Source organism: Pollachius pollachius (assembly GCF_949987615.1).
Source record: "Pollachius pollachius genome assembly, chromosome: 18".
Taxonomy (NCBI): domain Eukaryota; kingdom Metazoa; phylum Chordata; class Actinopteri; order Gadiformes; family Gadidae; genus Pollachius; species Pollachius pollachius.
In genome coordinates this window covers 8,365,572-8,392,071 of record NC_136951.1, presented here as the reverse complement: position 1 = coordinate 8,392,071, position 26,500 = coordinate 8,365,572, and the positions used below count along the sequence as shown (strand labels likewise).

At 44.4% G+C, this 26,500-nt stretch overlaps 1 protein-coding gene across 1 annotated transcript in view; it reads left to right on the top strand.

The window, feature by feature from the left end:
- The first annotated feature begins 18,784 nt into the window (after positions 1-18,784).
- Positions 18,785-26,500, top strand: part of ctif (CBP80/20-dependent translation initiation factor) — a 47,871-nt gene continuing 40,155 nt past the window's right edge. Inside the window, exon 1 of the mRNA XM_079756083.1 lies at positions 18,785-18,924. The gene's annotated coding sequence lies outside the window, so the exon portion shown is untranslated. The remainder of the gene's footprint in view (positions 18,925-26,500) is intronic.

The window sequence follows — 26,500 nt, the reverse complement described above, 5'->3', positions numbered from 1 at the left end:
ACAGGTCATACACACCCACCCGTTCTTTTAGATTTCCCACAATGCACTGCGTATATGGCACAGCACTTAGCGATCGCGTCGGTAGGCGTCTGTTTAGGGGTGAGGCGTGTGGTTGGAGCATATTTACTTCACATAAACATAGATATATATATATATAAATATATATAGATTGATTATCTACATATGTCAGGCCTATGGGTATATTTTTCTTCACACATACAGTATATCCTGGGTTTGTAGCAAGAACAGGTTAAAGAAGATAGAGCTAGATGGTTGATATATGGTTTATATAGACTGATAGACTGACAGATATATATATAGAAAGACTGATAGATATTCAGACAGACAGATGGATAGAGCAAATCCAGATTTCTATAAAAAATAACTCAAGACAAGCTTGGGTAGCTGGGGAGAGATTTGTGGATGATGAAGTTTGGACAAAAGTCAAGTCAAAGTGAAAAAGAAAAAAAATAGTATGTGTACTTAGTTCACTCACTTAACTCAGTAATATAGCTCTCGCCTCCCCCCTCCTCCCTCCCTGGCTTATCTCCTGGTCCTGTCAAGGCAGAAGGCACCAGAGAGAGGCTGGGAGTGTCGTGCAAACAGGCTCTAATCAGCACAGCTCCTTGGGCAGGAGCCTCTGGCCTGCTGCCACCAGGGGCTCCGCAGGGGCCCGGCTCAGTCCCACCTGGACTCACCGGCCCGGGACACACACACACACACACACACACACACACGCACACACACACACACACACACACACATACACACACACACACACACACACGCACACGTAACTCACTTTAGCACACATGTCATTAACACACAGACACCCCTACCACACGCACATACCGTATAAACACACAAACACATGCAATACAACTCATATTACCACGCATGTTATTCCCACACAGGTACAACCACATACCCACATACCATATGAATACACATACAGTACAAACGTATTGAAACTCACACTATCAGACATGTGATTAACGCACGAAAACACACACTTACATGCACACGTACTCACACGTGTACACACATATGTTCACTTACTCACTTGCATGCACTAAAACAGATACACACTCACACACACACACACACACACACACACAAACACATACACGGTACAACACAGACATTCCAACATAAACAATCAGACAACAAACACATCACCACAGATTAAGTTCACACTCACAAACACACACACGCATGTACACACACACACACACACACACACACACACACACACACACACACACACACACACACACACACACAAGCCAGTTGGGAGATTTAGCTAGCACAAATGAAGACAGGCACATGGTTAAACACCATTACCACACATATATACCACACACACACACACACACACACAAACACACACACACACACACACACACACACACACACACACACACATACACACACACACACAAACAAACTTGTTTGCTTATGATAGTTCATCATACTGGATTCTGCCGACACTGTGTGGTCTGGTTAGAGGGCCTAGCTGTAGGACCAGAGATGTGTTGTGTATTACAACAACATTGCAAGTTGAAAGGAAGTTTGAGGGCAGGGGTGTAGGAACTCATTACAACTACTGAAATGACTGTAATTGAGTAGCCTTACTTCGTGGTTGGGTATTTTTTTTATCTGGTCATTTCCCTCTTACTTGAGTAGGTTTTGAGTTAATTAATCAACATAGTTACATTGAAAAATGCATTACTTACAGAGAACACATTTCATAGGCTCTTTACGAAAGGGAGAATACATGCAAGAGAATAATTCATAGTTACGCCTGCCCACTCCACTCAAAAGGCCAATCAAATTAGCACCTGTCGTTACAATGATTGAACCTGATGGTTACGGTTGGTCAGTCAGCGATCAATCACTCAAGTCATCCATCGTTACTCATTCTTAGGCATTCGTTTTTTGAAAATTAACCCATTAAAATTGCTTCCCCATGGGTTTGCTAGGAGATCCCAAGAAAGGGCTTTGTTAAAAGTAACAAATTAGTTTGGACTCAAAGCCCTTTATTAAATGAACACTTTTAACGTTTTAATGTTTCTCAGTACCCCGACTTTAACTTCTACTTGAATACAATTTGATCAAAGGGTCCTATTTTTGTTTTTGGGGGCATCATGTGGGTCATATTTAAGATTGTGTGTGTTCATCTCTGCTTGAGGAACATAAAGGGGGCAGGGGGTATGTTGCCATATGTGAGACTTGATGCATTCTCTTACTCTGCAAGCTGCTAGAAGGTTTGTGGTTGAGGTTCCGGGTTGGATTGGGTGAGATCAAGCTCAAGTTCAGCTTTGTGGCAAAGAGGAAAACAATGTTTGGGTGATGACCCCTTTAGATAAAAAGTGGTGTCTGTGTGTGTGTGTGTGTGTGTGTGTGTGTGTGTGTGTGTGTGTGTGTGTGTGTGTGTGTGTGTGCGTGTGTGCGTGTGTGTGTGTGTGTGTGTGTTTGTGTGTGGACGTGATGGAAAAAGCAAAATCAACAGCTTCCATCTGTGAATGATTTTGGTTTCCATTTGGCCTCATTTGTAAAATCGATTCTGTTCTTTTCAATCATATCTATTGTTGAATGCTTAAAAATATGATCTAAAACAGTGACTACTACTAACCACACTTACTAACTCTACTGCATAACCCTAGAGGGATAGGCTCACCATAAGACACAATAGGGGGCACAGTAGTGTTCCATGTGCCCATGCCACTAAGATCTGGCAGAAGTTATCGCCATGGTGACGCAAGGGGCATTCCTTTATGTTTCCTGTCCAGACTCACAAGGGTCGGACGATAAGTGTGGGTGTGTGAGTGAGTGTGAGTATGTGAGTTTGGTTGCATGCATGTCCCTGTGTGTTTGCACGTGGATGTGTGTATTTGTGTGTGTGTGTGTGTGTGTGTGTGTGTGTGTGTGTGTGAGTGTGTGTGTGTGTGCTTGCATCTCTGCGTGCATGCCAGATGCAGGAACAAGTGTGTGTGCTAAACAGCCAACACACTTCCACACATCCTCAGTCCAGCTCCATTATTCAGTCCGCCCCCCCTCTCTTTCTCTCTCTTTCCATGCTCTCATCACTCCACCCTTCCAGTTCAGACACTGTTCCAGGGAGCCTGAGAAACAGGGATGTGGGGCAGGGGGTGAGTAGGTGGGTGTGGGGTCTGGTGGGGCCTGGTTGGGTGGTGTTGACCTCACCAAAAGGATGGTGTCTCCCCCAGGAGAGGGTGGGTGTCTTGGTGAGACCTGGGTGGTGTCTTCCAGCTGGGCTCACAGTCTAGCCAACATTGTTTGCTGGGGCTTTGCTGAACAGAGTCAAACAAACTCAAATGCTAACCCACACCACACCATAGGTCTTGAATGAGGAATTCATCAACGTATACAGATATTTCACTCTCATGTGACTCGTATTACTGGTGCTATTGGTGATCTTGGTCAGGATAGAATCGTCTCCTATGGCTACTCTATACCTATCCTGTTCAGTCCACTTTTTGAGAAACGTGGTTCTCAGGAATTCTACAGTCACTCCGAATTGTATTCTACGCTTAAATTGTTCCCCGCTTTCACTTGTAAGTCGCCCTGAGTCAAGGCCTCTGCTACATGACTATGACACGTCAATGTCAATGCGGTACATAGAAGGACTGGTACACGGGGGGGGGCCCAAGCTTGGGTCATCTGCTGCGGAAAGGGTGAGAAGGTGGGCAGAACCGATGGGCTTCATAACGTCCACTGCTCCACACCCCTCCTGACCCTCCCTGGTGAGACGTTATTAGGATCAATCCCTTATCGGCCTGCCTTCCCCCCCCCCTCTCTCCTCCCACCTCCAGGATGGCGTGGAGGGAATGCAGAATGGAGGACAGACCCAATCCGAGGGTTTAGAGCAGGGCCAGGAGAGGAGCATGGAGCAGGGCTTGGGCTTGGAACGATGACTGATGGGTAAGGTGTTTTAATGACCCTTCTGCTGGGAGAGAGTGGGCTAGACGGGAGGGATTTTTACGGTGGCCTTAATTGTCAGCTGGAGGGGTCGGCACACTGAAGAGAGTGTGAGAAAATCCGAACAGTCTGTCCAATAATGGTTGAACCAGCTCCCCGTGGCCCGAGGATGAAATCATTACCTTCTCATTGGTCGGAAAACGGTAGTATGTCAAAAGGGGGTGTGCAGCCATTGGTTCTCAGGAAAAGTTCTTAGTTTAGGATTCGGACGCGTTTCCCCAAAAAGTGCAGTATGGCATCATAAAAAAGCACCTTCTTAGGCTCAGACTTAATTAAAACATTTGTAATGCAATGGTTGTTAATATTAACAGGCGTCTTTATAGTGGAAGGAGCCAACATTGCCTCAATGCATATTATGGATGGACAGATCCATAGTATACGTTCCATAACACTGTGTGAATTAAGGGTGTGCACTGCGCGGTACCATGAACCACTAGTGTAAGTCGAAGCCCAGTTCTTTCCCGGTCCTTGATGTAAACCAAGGTTGACACTGTCCAGCTGACAGACCCTCTAAGACCTTCAGTCTTAGAGGGAACGTGCCATTAACAATTAGGGGTGGGATAAAAAGTAGGAACATTGCCTATGGAAAGACTGCACAAGATTGCTCATCACACCCCTGCATTATATTCACAGGGGAGTCTGTGGGGGATTGCCTGAATGGAACCTAAATGTCAATCCCGACCCTGGTAAGGAAGGATTGGGCCTTGGAATGGTATTCTAAGTTTTCACTATTGGAGATGTTGGGGTTGATTTTGTCTCAGGATGTTTCCACACCTGAGCTGTTTTGTCCCCTTTCATGCAACCAAGGTGCGACTATAGGAACATATAAGATAATATGTGTATAAGATAATACGATTTTCTGACCCAATTTTCTCATCCAATGACGGCATATGTGGTCCCATGGGGTGCTTAGACGTTGTGGTAATTTAAATATTGCAGTTTGAATGCCATACGTCCCAAGAAGGTGAAAGTGCAGCATTGTAAACAATGGGCATGGCTCTTCTCTCTCAGTTATGGGCATTTCCTGACAGGTATTTTACTAGATGTTTCAGCACATAGCCGGATTCTGCTCTTTTATCGGATAGATGACGGTAACACAGCACACAATGTTATCCCTAGCGTTTGATTTCTGGGTGTGGTTCCAAATCAACCTCAGTATGATTCAACATGGGCCTGTCTGATATAGGCAGAGGCTCTGCCATGAGCTGCAGGAGGGATAGGTCCTAACATGCTGTCAGTGTGGGTCAACGTGTCTGATCGTCCACCTGATTCTATATAACAGAGTTTAACAGACACAAAGGAAAAAGGATCTGTCTGAACAACAGCATCCCCAGCAGAAATCCCAGTGTGGGTTGGTAACAAGAACTCCATAACGACCCAAAATTTGCCTGCAGTTATGAGGCCCCCACTACTCACCCTCACAGACCCCCATCCCCCCCAAAAAATGAATTTATGAAAGTATGAATATTGAACCCAAACTGTTTATGCATGCACTCCCTATACTCTGTGTGGGCCGTTGCATTATGAAATGCAAATGCAGGTGCAGGTAATGAAGCTTATGCGGTGTGAAAAAGGCCAATTACTGTGTGTGTGTGTGTGTGTGTGTGTGTGTGTGTGTGTGTGTGTGTGTGTGTGTGTGTGTGTGTGTGTGTGTGTGTGTGTGTGTATGTGTGTGTGTGTGAGAGAGAGTTTGTGTGTGTGTGTGTGTGTGTGTGTGTGTGTGTGTGTGCTGGGGCTCCCTCCAGGCTAGAGCCCAAGCCCAGTAAACACCTCATCAGCTAATGAGATGCACGCACACACACACACACACACACACACACACACACACACACACACACACACACACACACACACACATACACACACACACACACACACAAAGATACAGATGGATGGAAACACACACACACAACCACACACACACAGATAAAAATGGATGGAAACACACACACACAAACACACTTATATGCACTTGGATGTAAACACACACACACACACACACACACACACACCCACACACGCACACACACTTACATGCACTTGGATGCAAACACACACACACTCACACACACACACACACACACACACTCCACCACAGAATGTTCACAATACTACGCATGGGACTCAAACAAACTCACAATATATATGCACTTCTGCGGAAAAAAGGGCGGCTTTCCATGCATTTATGCATGCATGCTCACTGCAACACACAAGCTTATGTGGGGATACATAGACAGGCATGTACACATCTTGATGTATTGAACAGGACCTTCTGGGACATGTGACAACCACACGTCAACTACCCTTATTAGTGGCTTTATCAAACAGTGTTGGGGAGATACATAATTTAATGTTAGAAAGTAAATCAACACGGTTAGAAGCCTCATCTTAGAAAAAAAAAAAACTCAGTATAAATTAGCTTGATTCTCATCATGGCATTAAAAGCTGTGCCTTTGGGGCAACGCACCCCGACCCTTGAATGCTCTCCCCGTAGGAGACATATACTCTGCAGAAACAGTCAAGACCCACCTTTTTAGACAGGCTTATACGAAGCACCATGTTTGTTCTGTTTCTGCGTTGTTTTATACGTTCGCTGTGTTTAAGCATATTAGTACCTTAAATGTAGTTAAGCACTATGGGACTCGTGTCAGTCAAAGGTGCTATATAAGTCAACTTTAGAGACACACTTTTTTGTTATGTTCACCGAGAGCCATCTTTAAGGAGTGAATTGAAAGATTGAAAGAAAAGTCGACTCAAGTGATGCAAGAGAGAGGTAGAGGGGAAGAGGAGCGGGATGGCTGGATGAGGGTGATTAAAATAGAATGAGCGATAAAGAGGGCAGAGACCTGGGTTGGTGTGTGTGTGTGTCTATGTGTGGGAGTGTGTGTAGAGTAGGGGATACAAATATCACAGATGTGTGTGTGTGTGTGTGTAGGTGTAGGTGTGTGTGTGTGTGTGTGTGTGTGTGTGTGTGTGTGTGTGTGTGAGAGAGAGTGTGTGTCAAGTAGGTGATACAAATATCACAGATGTGTGTGTCTGTGTGTGTGTGTGTGTGTGTGTGTGTGTGTGTGTGTGTGTGTGTGTGTGAGAGAGAGAGTGTGTGTCAAGTAGGTGATACAAATATCACAGATGTGTGTGTCTATGTGTGTGTGTGTGTGTGTGTGTGTGTGTGTGTGTGTGTGTGTGTGTATGTGTGTGTGTGTGTGTAGGGGGGGTACGACAGGTGTGTGTGGGCATGTGTGCGTGAGTGTGTGAACTGTGTGTGTGTGTGTGTGTGTGAGCGAGAGATGAGAGGAGGGATTTGAGGAGGAGGAGTAGGAGGCGGATATGAGAGCGCCAGTGGGGGTCCGCTGGTGTGTCAGCGGTTAGGGGTGGGGGGGGGGGGTCATCGTGGGGGAGGTGAAAATTAAAACAGCCAGGCAGCGTCTTGCACCTCCGCTCACGACCAGCCCCTCGCTCTCCTGCCCTGTGTGCATTTGTGTGTGTGTGTCCATATGCACGTGTCCACATGTGTGAGCATGTCTGCATGGGTGTGGGTTTGTCAGTGTGAGTCCATTTATGCGTGTGCGTCTGCGTCCGTGTGTGTGTCCACATGCATGTGTGTGAGTGCAGGAGCGAGACTCGGGTGGGGAGGGTGGGAGGGGGGTGGGGTGACAGATGACGGACATCTCAGGGGCGCAGATCCACACAGGTGACTCACAGGTGTAACTGCTGTGAAGCGTGCACACAGATGCACAGACACACGCACACACACACACACACACACACACACACACACACACACACACACAAACTAACAGACACAGACACATATTTGGGGCCTATCATCACGGGGCGGAGGGCAGTTGGGGTTGTGCGCGTGTGTGTGTTGTGCCGGCCTGCCCACTAGTCATTAGCCTGCACTTCATTGTGTGTGGAAGGGAGTGGGGAGCGGGAGGAGGGCTGTACTGTACAGCATCACTGTGGGAGCGGTTGCTCGTCTGGAAAGACTGGTGGAGGGCTTGGTTTCGCCATCTTCCCCGAAGAGATGATCCTGTCAGTTTGGTTGAGCTTCTTCTTTCGTGAGACAACAGACAATTTTCATGGGACAACGTGATACAACAGTAACAAAATGTACACACAAGTAGTGACAATGTGTGTGTGTGTGTGTGTGTGTGTGTGTTTGTTTGTTTGTTTGTGCCGGTGTATGTGTGTGTGTGGGTGCATGCGTTTGTGTGTGTGTGTGAGTGCCTGCACATGCGCAGCGTCTGTATCTGTGTGCGCGTGCGCGTGTGTTTGTGTCTCGGCCTCTGTGTCTTTGCTTGTGTATGTGTTTAGTATGAGTCCTTGCATGCATATGTGTGTGTGTGTGTGTGTGTGTGTGTGTGTGTGTGTGTGTCTGTGTGAGTGTGCATGTACGTGTGCACGTATGCATGTGCGTGTGTGTGTGTACGTGAGCATCCTAGTGCCATGATAAATCGACCCTGGTGACTCAGCATTGGCTTCTTGCGGCGTTGTCACGGGGGATACCCTGGTCCACGGGCCGTAATCATCTCCGGGGCGCCCCCCTCACATTACAGGCCTCGGGTTTATCTACGCCGTGTAATAATAGGGATCTTCCACTTGGAACCTCACAACAGCTTATAACCTCCTCCCCCCCCCCCCCCCCCCCCCCCCCCCCCCCCCAAATCACTCTCCCAGCCAGGCCCTGGAGTTCATCCAATCGTGTTTACTTCCCCCAAACACAAGTGATAAAAGTATGGTTAGAAAGATAAACAGGCTTGAGGGAAGGATAGGCTGGGGGGGGGGGGGTCCTAGCCGTACTCCAAGCCAAAAAGGTACCTGGTTTGATCCCCGTGTCTGCGGTCTTGAGCGAGATGCGTGTGTGTGTGCATTTTGAAGAATCCCATGTATCTGGATTCACTGTAAAATGTATTGGATTAAAGCGTGGATGAAAGCTCAACTGACGGAATAGAAACACAATGATGTTATTCTCCCACTTTGTGGGTGATATTGTGTTGATGGTAAAATCACAATGAAGTGTTACAAAACACTAGAGCATCTCTGGGTTTGTTTTGGTCTGCCCAGCTGCCCCTTGACAATGGCTGTTTATCTTGGACTGCTGTATTGCTGAATAGTAAAACGCTAAATGTTAGTTTTTATGCCTAAAATTGCACAGAGTATATCGCCCACTCACCCACACACCTACTCACGTGGGATATGTTTATGAGCATTAACAAGTGTATCAAAATGGTATGCAGTGTTGAAGTGGGCAACGGAGCCACACGACAAATCTCTCTAGCTCGTGGTCGGCTGTTGCCCACCATAAAGTCCCACACGCTAACGCTAGCAGCACTAGCGCTAATGCTAATGCCAGGGCTTAGCGAGACAACTGGCCAATGAGGGGACAAACAAAGAATGTACGAAGATAATAGCGGCGACAATGAAGGTCAGACTCTCCCCGGTAGACGAGCCCAAGCGACTTTTAGAAATATAGAGACTCAAAATACAGGGTAGGATGGAAGGGACCGATCTCTGGTGGGTGGGGACAGAGAGTCTGTGTATGGGTGCACACACACACACACACACAGATGCACACACACACACACACACACATACACACACACACACACACACACACACACACACACACACACAGACACACGCACACACACACACACACACACACACACACACACACACACACACACACACAGACGGACATGCACACACACACACAGACAGACATGCACACACACACACACACACACACACACACACACACACACACACACACACACACACACACACACACACACACAGTCACACAAACACAGACAGACACACACACATACAGACCCAGACACCAGCGTTTCCACGCAGACAACTCGGCCATACTGGGTGGTTAGGTGGGAGGATGTAAAGAAGAGGGCTACACCCTTATGCAAAGCTTTGTTGTCTCAGCCCACCCTACCATTCCCACCCCTATATTTGGCCATGAGTACAATTGCAGGTTTTAAGAGTGACAAACTAGGGCAGACGCTGATGACGACAAGGGTAATACACAAGGAGAGTTATATGCTTATATATGGGGATACAGGGAAAGTATATTGGAGAATATTGGGTAAGGATTTTTAACGGTTTGGACTTGCGGTCTGTGGAAGCTATTATTAGTTACAAAATGTATTCTGATTGATTTATGAAATAGTCGATTTTTAGACTCTTTACCTAATGATGAAACGTGCGAACATATTATTAAATGTAAACATGTCATGTGAGTTACAAAGGTTATAATTCCCATTTCATCTCTTTTGTCACCCTTGCAAAAGAGAGATAAATAAAAGGTTCAATAAAAACCACATGCATTAAATAGCATTTCTTCAGCAACCACAGTCAAATAGGCCGTATCGAAGTGGTTAGTTAATCGTTAATTCAGTTAACACACCCAGAGCGTGTCTTTGTATCTGTTTCAACCTATCTGCTGTGTATCTGCTTGCTTTCTGCTTGTCTCGTGTGGACGGTTTAGAACAAAACAAATAACCACATAACACACATGCGGCTACAATTCCCTGGCACACATCTCCAACACGACCCAGCCCATGGAGAAAGACTGTGGCGCTGGAGTTGCGGACAGACAAAGGATAATCACACAGATACTGCCACTGAGTGGACAGAGGAGTAACTCTATACCGCCTGTCTGCTCTGCTGCTGCTGTCTGTACAGTGTTCATAATGCACAAGTTACACTGCAGACAATGCACGCAATCGGCTTACTTGTTTTATGCAATGTATCATTGCATAAAACAATGCATTATTGAAATGACGACAAATAGATGATATGGTGTGTGTTGATGTGTGTGTGTGTGCGTGTGCGTGTGTGTGTGTGTGTGTGTGTGTGTGTGTGTGTGTGTGTGTGTGTCGTTTGTGGGTGTCTGCGTCTGTGTGTGCGTCTGTGTGGGTGTGTGTCTTTGTATACGTGTGTGTTTGTGTGCGTGTGTGTGTGTATGTGTGTGTGTGTTTGTGTTGTGAAAGCCTGACTGCACATACAGATCCATTATGGTGTGTGTGTGACAAGTACAATTTGTGACATCCTAAAGGCTTAAACGTCCAGTTATGCAAATATATGCAAGTTATTTGGCTAACTTTGCCGTTAAGCTGCCGTAGCACTTAGCACAATAACGGTCACTATTGAAAGTTATTCCTCTCTTTCAGTGTTGCAAACCGCGTGCCAAGAGTACTTTTTCTGTCTGGCCAAGAATCCAGATGTGCCAAACTGTTCGCAATCCCAGCAAGCCAAGTGAGTATTAGACTCTGAATGTGTCTATTACTAAAATAACACTGAAAGAGACTGAAATAAACATATCGATACAGAGTTACTAACGTTGGCCCCATTCATGGATTCTGTGGATATTTACTTGGATATTTATTTACCAAGCAACCATGGTAACACTATGTAAACACAGGGTTACTCCGTCGCATTCAATTAAAGTTGCTCAAAGATGACAACCAGAAATACTTGCTAGGGATGTGACAATATGTTTTACATGCAAGGGTGTTTCTGTGTGTATGTGTTCTTGCGATGGTATGTGTGTGTGTGTTTGTGTGTGTGTTTGTGTGTCCTCGCATGTGTGTGTACACACACATGAACAGGAACACACACACATATGATAAATTGTGTGTGTGTTAGGGTGTGTGTAAGTGTGTAAGTGTGTGTTTGTATGTGTGTGTGTGTGTGTTTGTGTATGTGTGTGTGTGTTTGTGTCTGTGTGTGCGTGCGTGTGCGTGCATGCGTGTGTGCATGTGTGTGTGTACTTAATGATACAGTAGTGGGACGGTGACTGTAGAGTACATCAACTGTGCAGTAGTTTGGCTTCGTCTGCGTGGCCCTAACCGGTCGACCCTTCAGATCGTGTGGGTCCCTGAGAAGAGGTCCAGCCCTCAGCTTATACAGTTTAGTGTATCTGTTTAGTTGTCAGGGGCAACCTACCAAAACACATTCTCAACGAGACGAAATGAAAGATTAAAGCATAACATGTTCTATAACCATTGAGGCCGACGTCACAAAACGAGGTACGCTCAGAAGGAATCACGCCAGGCTCCAGGGGTATAATCACAATATATTTATTCTTTGTGATTATACCCTGAACTTGAAGTATAACAAGTTCAGTTGTTGGTAGATTTGTTCAGTCAGAAAATACAGTATACTTTAGAGAATGAGATCAGACTAATGTTTTAAGCCCACCATCTGGTAGTGTGTGAGTGTGTGTGTTGTTGGTGTCTGGTGTCCACCTGTCCAGTGGAAGATGATGAAGACGATGGCGATGAAGAAGACAAATAAGCATGCGGTTTAGCACGACCGTGGCTCGAGCTGTTAGCGGGAAAACTGGCTCGCCATCGCAGGAATCAATAGAAACTAAAACTATGGAAAAAAAATTTCAAAGCTTCCACTCAGACTTTACATAACACCAAAATGTGATAACGGGGAAAAAACACCAACTGTTGTTGAACCACCACTTTGACGCAGAGAAATGAATGGATGAAAATAAGATGATTTGGTAAACGTCTATCATTCATACAAACTTGTGACTGCGTCAAAGATCACTGTGATCTTATCACAAAGGTCAGCTAGAGAACAGCGCCGCAGATCCCCGAGAGGGTGAAAACGTGCACTGCAACTTCAAGAGCAACCTGTCAACTGAAAAACTAATGGTTGTTACAATAGCATCTTCCAATACAACATATAATAATAAACAGGATCATATTCCCGGCAGCCAAATAGCTCCCCTGCAGGGTAGAGAGATCAGTTCTGGGATGTCCCCTGCCACGACCCCAGTGAGGCATTTCTGTTATGTCGAAGCGATGCCTGAGCTTGTGAAAGCCGAGTTGCAGTCTTTGTCTGTCTTTGTGCACTCAGGGCAGGCATTGCCATGACTTGATCTGCCAAGGTGTGGTCTTGTTAACACTTGATGAGCAGGCCTCTGTGCTGGTGTGTGTGCATGTACGCGGTGCGTTTGAGTGTGTAAGTGTGTGTGTTTGTGTGTGTTAACATGCTTGCACGTGCACAAGAATTTCTGTATGTGTGTGTGTGTGTGTATTTGGATGCCATTTGTGCATGCCAAGTGGACGTACATGTTTGCATATGCGTGTGAGTACGTGCGTGTATTGTGTCATGTGTGTTTTTGAATGTTGTTGCATGTATGATGATGCAAATACCATCTCTGTCAACAGACAGGCCGTGACTACAAAGCCGTCTCTGAACCACAGGCCTGTGCCAGCATGAGTAAGAAAAACACCCCCACACACGCACACACGTGTGTGAGAGAGAGAGCGCTCACGCCCGCACACCCAGCCCCTGTTAAATTCACGTCCAGTTAACGACTGATGGTGGCGAGAATGGGTTTAAGTGGTGTCAACAATATGCCAGTGTTTTGTTCATATGAATGTGTTCTATGTGAACAATGTAACAACCTGAATGTAAAACTGATATGCTGTTTCGTCTGGGGGACAGTTAATAAATGAAATAGCTTGGACAGCAAATTGAATGCAACAGCAATTATAGCCCAACTGTGTTTATGGATATATATTTCAATCCACATTACATTATTCATGTATATCATATATTATTCATGAGAAATCTGTTGTGTTTTGGTATACTACTTGTGAGTCATTATTATTAGTCAATGCATACGTTTCCTCGATGAAATGTATGTCTCCATCTTATATTTTCATTTTAGAGAAAACATGCATTCATGTATGACCTATTCATACATTCTGGTTGTTTTAATCCCATTTGAAATTAAACAATGTGAAACCCTTTGTTAAACTAATTTACACCGACTGGTCTGGCTGTTAAAAGCCTTTCTAAAAATACTGGATGTGTTCCAAAGGCTATATGTCAAGTTTCCTGTGATACCATGGCAACCAGCGACAGTCCTAGCCAACCAAAATGTATATTCTTAGCTGGCATTAATTCCTGAGTGGTTGACTTTGTCAACGTCAATCCCTTTTTGTTGAACGTTGATTGACCACATTAATGCAAACACCACATTGTAGCTGCCTTCGAAAACACAGCAACAGCAATATTGTTGGATGTTTGCCTAATACTCTGAATCACTGAATTCTAACACTTTCAGGCAAATAAACACTTTGCACGCACACCACACACACACACACACACACACACACACACACACACACACATACACACACACACACACAAACACACAGTAGTGTTATTTAGTTACTATTCCGACATTTGGGAGATTTATCTTATTGATTATACAGACTTACAGGGATTACCATCAGGACCAGTTTATATGTACATCCATATAAGCTTTTTGTATTTTCACATACACACACATACACAAACACAGATAAATGAACACATACACACACACACACACACACACACACACACACACACACACACACACACAAACACACATGTACACACATTTGCACACACACCCAAGCATATTATGTATACACACTGTGTTTATATATGTATAAAGACAAAACATAGTTTTCTCCCCTGTGTCTGTCTCCCCCCCGACACACCCGCCAACACACACACACACACACACACACACTCACACACAAACCAAAATACAGACCAAGACATACACACATATTATACAAAGTCAACTGTGGAGTTTTAATTAAAAAAGTGACCAGGAAAAGCCCTGTCTCACAGCCTTGTGTGGGATGCACTTGGCTGAGAATGAGCACAATATACCCAGACACACTCTACTCCTTTTTACCCTCCCTGTCGCAAACACACACACACATAGATAAAGCCGCACGCACGCACACACACACACACACACACACACACACACACACACACACACACACACACACACACACACACACAATTAGAGGTTTGTAGATGTTGTGTTATCAATTTGTGCTGCAGTCTAGACAAGGTCAGTGGATTAGAAAGTGATAGAAGATCGCTTCATCCTTGTGAAATTAATGTTACTAAACACGTCGGCATGCTGAGGAATACTTAGCTTGAAGAAAATGCATAGACAGAAAAATACTTGACACATACAGTTAAATATTGAATCTGATAATTATTATGATGTGCTGCGGTGATGTACTTTCTGTGCATGACATAGACAGGCTTTTCTTTAATCATATTTTAGAATAATTATTTTATTCAAAAGAAATCCCTCAAGGTTGATGAAAGAATGTATCCTCAAATACATATATCATCATGCAACGACATAAGTGATGCGATACAATGAAATGTGGATTCAACAGACAATCAATCTTGTCATTTTTGTTGTGCTAATGCAACTGAATGATTTAATCGTAATAATCTTAAATACATTTTCACTTTGACTGATATATTATGAATCACAAAAATAGGAACAAGTACAAAGGTTAAGCTTTCTGGCCATAATGCCTTGAGGGATTATAATAATCACTGTAATGTCAGTTGAAGGTCAAACTCTTTTCCCACCCTTAATTTATCACTTCACTTCCTGCGATCCTCCTCCCACAGTTTATCTTCCTAGTGGTTACTTCTTCGATCCTGTGCACCCACCACCACCACCACCACCACCACTACCTCCAACTTCAATGTTGACAGTCTATGCTGTCACCCAGCTTGGGTGCCGATTTGCTTTTAGACTTTCCCAGTTTGATCCCACAACTATGTATCACTGCCTTCCCATCTTCATCATCTTCTTTTCTCCCTCACACTCAATTGGAATTTAATACGATTCAAATCAAAATAGTTACATTGGCATGGAGAATCAACACGTAGGCCTAGATTGCCAGAGTGGGATAAAAGTGTAAAAAAAGGAAACATAACCAAGTAACATGCTGGTCTCACAAGCATTCTCCTGAGTTCTAGCTCCGTGTTTAATCTTTGCTTGTGGTGTGTAGGGTGTTTCAACTCTCTCTCGGTTTCCGCCTGGTCGCTACTAGCCCCACTAGTGTTTCTCTAAAACTCTGCTGGCACGGCTCCCTGCCTCCGTCCTCCTCTACTTTCTGACACTCTCCGTGTCCCTGGTGGTGAACTTCCTCCTGCGTGCTTCCATCTGCCCCTTTCCCACCTCTCCCACTCCCTTCCAACATACCCACCTACTCAACGGGTGCTCACAGCACACACACACACACACACACACACGCACACACACACGCACAACCGCACGCACGCACACACACACACACAAACAACCTCATGCACACGCACGTACAGACTTACATACACTTAGTCACGCACGCACTCACGTAAACACGCACGCGCGCTCAAACGCACGCAGATGCCACGTACACACGCTCGCAAACAATGGCAGTGCGGTCTTGTCTTCTCTTAACTCCAGAACACGGTCCTCCGCGGTGATTCCCTGCGCTACCGCAGCCGACCGGCAGAGGACGCGACAGTCTGTGGAAAAACAATGGATGGTTAACAGGTCAGTCAAACACATGTCGCGTCATTCTTACTTTTGTTTTAACAAGAGGCTATTGTTAATAACTTCATAGCACAGTACTAGGGTTCTTGTGGTCCTTCCACTGTTGTCTGTGCACTTGTCTTAATGTGTGTGTGTGTGCGTGTTTGTTTGTGTGCACGCGCGCGCGCGTGTGTGAGTGTGCGTGTGTGTTTACATGCTAAAGTTGTTCAGACACCTCCACCCACCACATTATTTCTCTCATTAGAGTTCGATGCGATCTCTTTCCCCGCCCACACCTGCTGTCACCTGTCTTCCTCTTACTGGCACGTTCACCTCATGAAATGAAGCAACGCACAACCCACGGTCAAACCCAGGCCTTGATGAACTTCACAAAGACAAACCCGAGGCATCTTTGTTCTAAGACGAGTGCGTGGTGACGGTCGTCTCCGTCCCTATGTTGTTTATATCACGTGTGTTGCTCTGGTCGGCCGCAACAGGAGTGGGCCGTCCCCTCCCGCGAGCTAACGAGCTCTGGGTCTACCTCAACCCGGCCCTAATTCAACGGTTAGGGTTTCCTTTCCGTTCACAAGGTACCAAGACGGAGCTATACACAGGCCACAAAGCACACTGAAATATCATCATATCATCATCATCATCATCATCATCATCATCATCATTCTCCTCTCTCTCTCTCTCTCTCTCTCTCTCTCTCTCTCTCTCTCTCTCTCTCTCTCCCCCCCCCCCCCCCTAATTGTTGCTTTGGTAGGCAACTACTCAACTTTAGTGCATAGAGGATTACCCAGTTCGCTTTTAACTTGTGATTTTCTTTTATTTATACATGCCTCCTGCGCCTCCTTTGGCCAAACTCCTGCAAAGCAATTTGAAAAGAAAAAATGGAGAACACCCAAACCATCACTTTTGAAATGATAACTGCTGTTATGCAAGAATACCGGGAACTTAAATGAGTTCTGCCTCATTTGGTCGCATCCGGTAACTGTCAATCACAATTCTTCTTTGTATGAATATAAATATTTTAGCTTTATTTCTCCTGTGTAATGGTTTAAATTATTTGCATGAAGGAATATGTGTAAATGATATATACATATAATGACATTCCTAATTTGTACTTTTAATTTGTCATTTTTAATTTCATTTTATTGTACAATAGTAATAAGAGAAAGTGTTAAATTATGGTTACCAATTTATTGTAATGGATTTGAGAGGAGTGATCCATAGAGGAACCGCAATGAGCAGAAATAGGAGAATATATATTTGCGTGGAGCGGTATGCTAACCTGCTGGTGTAGCCATCACACCCACATCCATGATCACACCGTAATAGTTAATTAGCCCCCGACGGCGAGGGAGCTAACCTATACTGGCACCATCTGGAGACGGGAGTAACTTCAGGACCAACACCAAGTTTGTCTGGTTGTCTGTCTGTGTGTCTGCCTGCCTGTCTATCTATCTATCTGTCTATCTATCTATCTGTCTATCTATCTATCTATCTATCTATCTATCTATCTGTCTGTCTGTCTGTCTGTCTGTCTGTCTGTCTGTCTGTCTGTCTGTCTGTCTGTCTGTCTGTCTGTCTGTCTGTCTGTCTGTCTGCTTGTCTATATGTCGTCTGTCTGGGCTTAATAAGTCAGAGGGAAAATAAGTATTCATTGATAACTGTCTTAAATATTTGCTCGATTCTATTGTAGAATTGTAGTAATTTATTTGTGTTTCTACATCTGTATATCTACCAAAAGCATGGACTGTCACATTGCATTTTAGTTTGACCTTAGCTATGACGGCTCCATTCATAGTACTGATGTTTTTTTTTTGTTTTTTTTTAAAACATCCCTAAAACTACACACAGTAATCCACTCACATAACAAACACACTGAATACAGTGTGCAGGTTACAACTCCGGGTTGTCCACCGACACTCTCCAAAATGTCCACTGGGTGTCATCGTTAGGCAGCCCTAATTACCTTTCTTTCGCCCTCTGCAGCATTTCACGCTATATCAAATCAAATAAAAAGCTGACATCTATATAAAACCCTATATAAAACACTGAATAAACAACAACGCAATCCTTACTTAAACAATGGTCAGATTGAATTATGGCATTGTGTGCATAACCACAACAATAACAACTTGTGGGGTCATTACCATTCTAAAGTTTAAACACATTATATCAAACTATTTACGCAGGTATGGAAGTGGTGATGCTTTTGGAGGCATCCCGAAAGGGAATGGTTCACACACACAACAGACAGTACGGAACTTCCGGAAGACACCGGTTTGTTTTCCTGCGGGAAAAAACGTCAACTCCCACAATGCTCCGCAGTGAGTGCACGTGTCAACCCTGCCAGCGAACCGGACTGGACGTCACATTCCAACATTCTCTGATTCCTCCCAACGCACTGCTGTCTGGGACGACGTACCATCTGATCTCTGCCCTGTATTCCCACGAAATAAACCAAATGACACGGCGGATTTGATCTCAAGAGGTGATCCCCGACTCACCGGGACTCATAATCCTCCATTTGGGTGAGAACGTTTCCAATTGCTAGCCTGTTAAACTGTTGGGCTGTGTTGTAGCCGCAGTAACAAGATACAACACACAACGAGCGGCTGGCCGTTGTGACCCCAACTGAGGCTGAATGGCGTATTCCTTCTAAAAAGTGTACAAACCTGTTGCTACGGTTGTGTCACCCAACAGAACCACACGTTGTGGGATATAGTTGTGGGCTGCTTAACTTGGGGAGTAGTGCTGAGACCTTACTAGCCCGGCTACATTGAGCTGCTGGTCTTGCGTCACCTTTGTTAACAACATCCGTGGTGCGCGCCGAAGAACGCCGGGGCGTGGAGGCGGGAGGCCGCTGCCGCACACCGATGCCGGGTGCTCCCCTTCTTCTCTGAACAAAGAACATTGTGTGTTTTTTTATTCCCATCTGAATATTGTCTTGACAGTGTGTGCATATGTCCAGTGGAGCGGATGTAGGTAGCATCGCCGGCTAGCATGGGCGTGGTTTGAGGAAAAGTTGATCCAGTCGTTGTGGTTGTGTTGTACGCTGCTGCTCTGCTGATATTGATGAACGTTGTTGACGATTGTTATTGATGGGTTGTTACTTGATAGTCGTCGGGTGTTGATGAGTAGCAGCTGAATGCTGAGACTGCTCACAATCAGCTCTTATGCTCGTGAGCTGACAAACGAATAAGAGATAATTTTTGATTACATGTGACAAAGAAAAGTTGTGTTCTGAGATTGTGTATGACTAGATCAGGGATAAAATTCAATGAGGGGGGGTAAACCGTCATTTGAATATTTCTGTCATCAAGCAGTCACTGGCCCCTAAACCGGTGTGCATGGTTTAATGTAATTATATTATTTTTGAACTAGTCCTTGATGTGGAGGTAAGAGATCCACGTTGTATGCAGGTCAATAGGTTCTGCTTTTCTCATGGTTTACTGTAGACAAATGGCTGTAGGTAACTCCTGAGTTCCTGAGATTCCCGAAGGGGAAACATATTAAATCAGTGATAGCAAACCTGTTACACTCCTGTTTGCATGCCAGTGCAAGTCACACTGGCTCCAATGGCAAGTAAGGCTCAGTTGTAATGGATAAGTGTCTCACCCTAAATTAGAATAATACATCTAATTTGACATTGACATCATCTTCTAGGTCAGGGGGCAGGACAGTCTAATGGTCAGGGTGTTGATGGTTCCAACACCAGTGTCCACATTCTGCAGTCTACCTGGAGCCTGTTGGTATCTTCAAGCTCTTACCTAGTCCTTAAAACCTGGGTAGGCAACTCTGGAGTAACCAGTCAGGGAAATCTAGATTCTGAAAATATCCAACTGACAATCCCACCCCACCCTCAGGCCTCCCTTCAGGCCCCCCTCCTGAAACACATGAGATTGGTATGCATGGTGTGTAGAGGATGAGCCCACGTGAGAGAGCGTTGAGGATCAAAGCGTTGTTATTATTGCTAACACTAACCATATCCAACTACAAAATGTTTTTTTCACATGTAAGAAAACACATCCAAAACAAACATGGCTATTAACACTCACAGCTCTCCTGCTGGAAGGTGAACAGACATATAGGCCATTCAATCATCTCAATCGGGGCGAGTGTAATGATTTAACACGTTTATTACTGGCCTGGAACAGCGCTTCTTGTCCCAAGCACATTTGATTTATTGATTGCTGTTGGGATCTAAAGAGCATTTCAGCCAATATGACCAAAAATGCATCTCAAACAAATGACATTATGTGGCGTTTTGGTGATAGAGAAGTGCAAAGGTGATAAAGGTGAATTAATTGGCTGTGGACCTCAGCCTCACCATATATCCATTCACAAGGTGAAGGCAATGCCCAGGAAGAAATGAAGAAATGAGATCTCTCAATGACATGTATACGGCCCGGGTCAGAGCTTTGATTCCCAGCAGTGGCCATTCATGCTGAGAAAAGTATGTGTTCACAGTATTGTGGGACGGTTTGTATAACAGCCTCTGACCGCCACAGAATGTGATATATTTGTTTATTCATATTTATTTCAAATATACAATTGGGCTGGAGACGGGAGTCACCAAAGAGACCCTCTAGATATCTCTCAAAGAGACGTTTTCCGTATCAAAGTTAACAGGCTCGTTCATTGTTAAGACCTCCATCACAATGAAACGCACACACACTCTCACATAGTGGACAATGGGACATTTACAACATTAGCACTGTTGACTCATGGTTGGAAGGTCCTGGGTTAGAACCCAGGTTAGCGGGGTTCAAAGTCCCCTTTAGCCCTGTGGAGTTTGTATGTTCTCTCCGGTTGTTCCTACCCCACCAGTAGTATGTGAGTATGTAAGTATGCCTACTGGCCTGGGTGGTGCATATGGTTGGGAAGTAGTAGGGTGCCGTCTAATTCCCACGTGTGAGCGGGTGAGACCCTTGAGATTAACTGATGTAAAGCCTATCAAAGGTAGGGTTTAGACCCCACTCAGTAAGCCCAGAGTGGTTAAGTAAAGGTTTCATTGGGGTTGGTGGCTCCAGCTGCTAGTGAGCTAACCCTGTAGGCAATAGGCCTTGTATGCGACATGTTGTTCTATCCCTTCTCCATCCCACGTGCGGGTGGAGAAAGTGAGTCGGGAGGGAGAAGGAGGGTGGGAGGGAGAGGTTGAACAATCAATGTGTTGCACGCAGCTCGACTGAATGTACGAATGTAATAGGATTTAGCCCATTTGAAATGGTATGAAAATAATCAATGTGTGGGAAACACTAATGATCGCTGATGGCGCCGTTCTCTCTGATGGATAGAGGAATTCCCAAAATAATTCCCCAACCAAGAGAAGTCTGTATCGGAAACACTGCATTAGCTTGGTGGCTGCTGGTGACTTGTCAAAGTAGCACATGATTTCAAGCTACAGAGATATTGAAATATCATATCAATAAATTTGTTCTCTACTGGATTACCATTTTCTTGTGTTTTGCCGGAAGTATGGAGATGAAGGAAATATGATGCCATTTACATGCGACCAAAGGTTACGGATCAGATATAAAAAATAAAAATACAGATCTCTGGATTTTTATATTGTAGGAAAAAAAAGGGATAATGTACAAAATTAATTACACTAGTACAATACACAAAAAGATATATAGGTCTTGTCATTTTTTGATATTTGAATGCGTAAATGTTACATATTATACTTTATTTTTATTTTTAAGAAACATTTGTTTAAGGTTTGCTTCAGAAACATCATTATTCTCCATGACGGCTGCCTGTTGCAGTTGTGGGAATGTAACCTCACCTCTGACCCCAAGATCCAAACCAGCCCAGAGGTCTTGTCAGTCAAGTCAATAGCGTTGTGCTGCCGACCTCCGCAGACCTCTTCCCAATGTAGAAAATCCATGTCTTACAACATCTGAGATACTGCTCTGCAAATAGAACCCGCAGTTTTCCCAATGGAGAGACTCACAAAATACAAACTACACCACAGTGCATCCAAAAAGAGGTGTTTCAGCACTGCTGTGGAAGGTAAAGTAGGTCTATATCGCATTGATGACCTCAGGAAAAAACAAAGAGAAACTGAGGACACGGCCTCCTACACCTGGTATTATTGAGTGTGTGATTTGTTTTTTCTTGAGGTATTTAGTAAAAGTTGCTATTTGACTTGTCCTGTTATTTACCAGTCTGTTATTAACTGCTCTGAGACTAGATTATCTTTATTCATGCCCTTGACTCAAGTATGCCTTCATCTCTTTGCTTGAATTCCATGCTGATTGCACTTCATGCCACTGTTTGTGCACAACAACAATCAGTAACAAACCAAAGCCATGAGGTAGGCTTATTTTGTTGATGTACCCCCGTCCTACTGTTGAGTGAATGCATAGATGACTCAGCGTTTCCACCTATGGCCCGTACAAAGGCCTCTTTAGGTGTCCCAGTTTGTTTGCCAGGTATTTGGTTGGACAAGCATGAAGGTATGTGAACGCATCCAAACTGGGATCCTTGTAGGGTCCAAACTGACCCTACAAGTCCTCACTCCCCCCCCCCCCCCCACCCACCCACCACCACCACCACCACCACCACCACCTCCTCTTTCTACTATGCTATTACGAAGCCACCGGGTCCGGCACAATAGCACTATTGTAGTGATTCACAAACAGTCCTAATTAAACCACACGCTCCTGTTGGCCCCGTCCCCTAGATGTGGGTCACAGGCCCATTTACTCTCCTTGTTTTAATTAGCCAATTGAGTTACAACAGAGAGGTCGGTTGCCAATGGCTTTGGTTGGAGTTTATTTACAATTTGCATGTATTACCAAGGTGGCAGAAGATTGGTCTTTCAACCTCCGGAACATGGGCAGGGAATAGGTAAAGTAGCAACATTGTTTTTATAAATGATGTAGAAGGGTTTTTACCCTTCAATAATATGCTCAAGCCTCAAGGTTCTCATTGAGGAATGATGGGGTTAGTAGGCTCGTCTGGTTTATGTCCTGATCCACAGGCAAAGGAGACCCAATCTATTGTTTGATTAACTAACTGACCAACCAGCACATCTTGCATTTTGGACTACACTGGTGAATGGGAATTTATTCAGATTTTGTTAATAATTTATAATAATAAAGGCCTGTGTATTATGCATAGTGAATACTTGAAATAATGCACCCACACAAAATTATGCATATTGATTGCAAAATTTGAAAACATGCCTGTGTATAATTCTTTCTATGTGTTAGTCAAGCCTATTATTTATTTTACTAATGACGTTAACTGTGCAAAAGACCAACCTAATTCCCTATTGCCCCTCGATCAGTGTCGGAAATTATGTTCCTCATGGTTGATTTAGTGTGTAAAATTAACATATTGATGCATGATATAGCAACTATCAATGTGTAAACAAATCAATTCATGTAAATCAATGGGCGTAAGCAGCATGCCTGTCTACCTACTGTAGGCATCCAACAGCATGTGACCTAAGCCAACCTGCACCAAAATGACATGCATCTACAAACTCAATTCTCAAGTCTGCTCAATGACTTATAAGTGAATTCCAAAGGAAATAGGCCTCCCTGGTTAGGGTGTAATGCAAGTGGACAAGTGTATGGGGTTGCATGCGTCTGGTGTGGTCTCACTTTAACCCATCCTAAGCTTCCTGTGGCAGTGAAAGTGTCTGTTTTGGTCTTACCGTCTCTGCTCATCTCCTTCCTGGCAGTGATCACCGCCACCCACAGCCTCCACACAGCCTCTCACCAGGAGAGTGGTTTATTTAGGTTCCCTAGACCCGCCATACCACGTTGCTTCTTAAGAGGCTTTCAACCCCTTTCACTCAGCCGATCCGACCCCCCCCACAGATAAGTAGTTAGACATCAAGCAAGGCTGGCACCGTGGCACGCACCTGGGTGGCTGTCACACAGTGTGTTCATGTGTGCCTTCACACACACACTGACTCTGACACTGTTTGACCCTTAAGAAAACATGTCTCCTTGCCTTTCAATGTCTATTTGTCTAATAATTGAAATTGCTTAAATATTGGCCTGAAAGTGAGTATAACCTGAAATAGTGATTTCTCTTTCGAGAATGAGTCACATTTATCACGTACAACAAAAAGTTATACGTGTGTTTATTCAATTGAGGATACATTGGATACAGATTAACAGCTAGCGTGGCATCAGTTTGCAGTCTGGAGCCCTTTAAGACTTTCCTCCTGGTGTAAATGCGTATTCCTTGCCAATGTTGCATGCCAGTATAGCATGTGGACCAGATTAGCCCTGCTAGCAGGCAGCTCTGTCTACAGGTCATGAGAACGTGTCTTTGCATCACTAACTATAGTCTGTTTTCGAGCTCTGTCTAGCCAGCTAATCTCCAGGCCCTTTTACTCTGATTTAAGTGACTTACATTGATTTAATTCAGAGAAATGCCCTGAGGGAGCAGGTAGGAGTACTACATCTTACCTGAGGATACCTAGAGGAAGGATTCGGCCATCAGGGATTTTACCTAGTACCTTTTCGTTGGCAGTAAAAAAACAAAAAAAAACGCCAAAACGCTACCTTTCCCGTACAACTTCTAGAGTCATACAGGTTAGAATGGATTGGTTTACCTATTTAAACTGTATTACCAGAGCCTATTTACCAGTTTCCATTAACCTAAAATGTAAACACAGTTAACCAGTGTTTTTGAGCTCGGCTAATACTTTGGTAGAATCATGTTATGATCTATCACATTTAAATTGTGCTATCGATGCAAATTCAAATGCTTTTAATAGCTTCAGTCTCTTCTGACCTTCATAAAACATTTCTTTGCTGGATGGAGAGCCAAAACCAAAATGAAATAATACGGTATCTGTGGCTGTCGCAGGCCTGTAAAAACCCAGTCTCTCCAATCATTTCATACGGCCCAAATCATATGGTTGGATTGCCTACCCGTCTATGAACCTACCCTGATATCTCTACAGTCCACTAACTCAAGCATGACTCTGCCACAAAGCAAAGCAGGAATATTGCTCAAGCTAGACAGCTAGTCATGTTTCTGGGGGGAGTGCCTTGGATCAAGGCCTGAAATGAGGGGTGAGATTACTGGCTGGTCAATTTCATTAGTTTACTCTGTCAGGTTCCTCCCCTTTTTCTACCCTACCCCTCCTGAAACTTGCCACCTCTTAAAGTCTATTGAAATATTACTCTTATTTATAATGTCGGGTTTGCATAGCTTAGCTTTAGATCTCAAAGAATGGTGTCGTTTAATACTTTACTCTGCGTCGGTCCTAGGGGTTACGCATACTTCTCACTCAGCTATGCTAAAGTAGCCAAGGTGCTACGTTGCAATGCTGCGACGTTGCAAATGCTGCACGGCTGGCCTGTAGTGTTGTAAATATGATTTATAGTCAGTTATTGCTCTGTAATTTATACTGTTTGAACCAGCTACTGCCAAGCATACCTGGATTATGTATGGCATGATTTATTGTAATGTTTTCCGCATTGTAAATTCTGTAATCATGCAAACATCTTCTCCGCACAAACAGGCTGTGGGAGCCTCCATGAAGATATAGGGACGCTTGTGAAGGGAAACTGAAATTGTGTATGCATTATAAAGCATATGATTTCATAGTGCATAAGCCAATGTGCTTCTTATGCAGATATGTTTTTCTCTGTCCCTTTGGCATCTGAATATCATCTTCTCTTTTCTTGTTGTCCCGGAAAGGCAGACATTGCCTCTGAAATGGCTCTGCCGTGTGCCTTGTACCTACCTTTTGCAGTGCCATTGTACAGTCGTAGCCATGCATTTTGACGAAAAACAAGTTCAAGGTATTCAAAATCAGTAAATAGTTGTGGTAAGAATTGTGTATGGTTAGCTAAGATGGCGTACTACCCCGCATTATGAATGAAATACAGCACCAGACCCATCTTGAGTCTCTTGACTTATGCCATGCAACAACTTGTTTGTAGTCCCAAAGCCTAATGTCAAATTTGTTTATGCGTTAGGTAGAGTGGTGGGGACATTCAGTTCTCTGCACAGACCATGTATGTGGGTAAGCTAAGCTGGAAGGACAATTTTGGGGGTGGGATTGTCTTTCAGTGCAAGCAATTGACTCATTCCCATGTTTCTTTCTTCACAAAGTTGCACACGCCT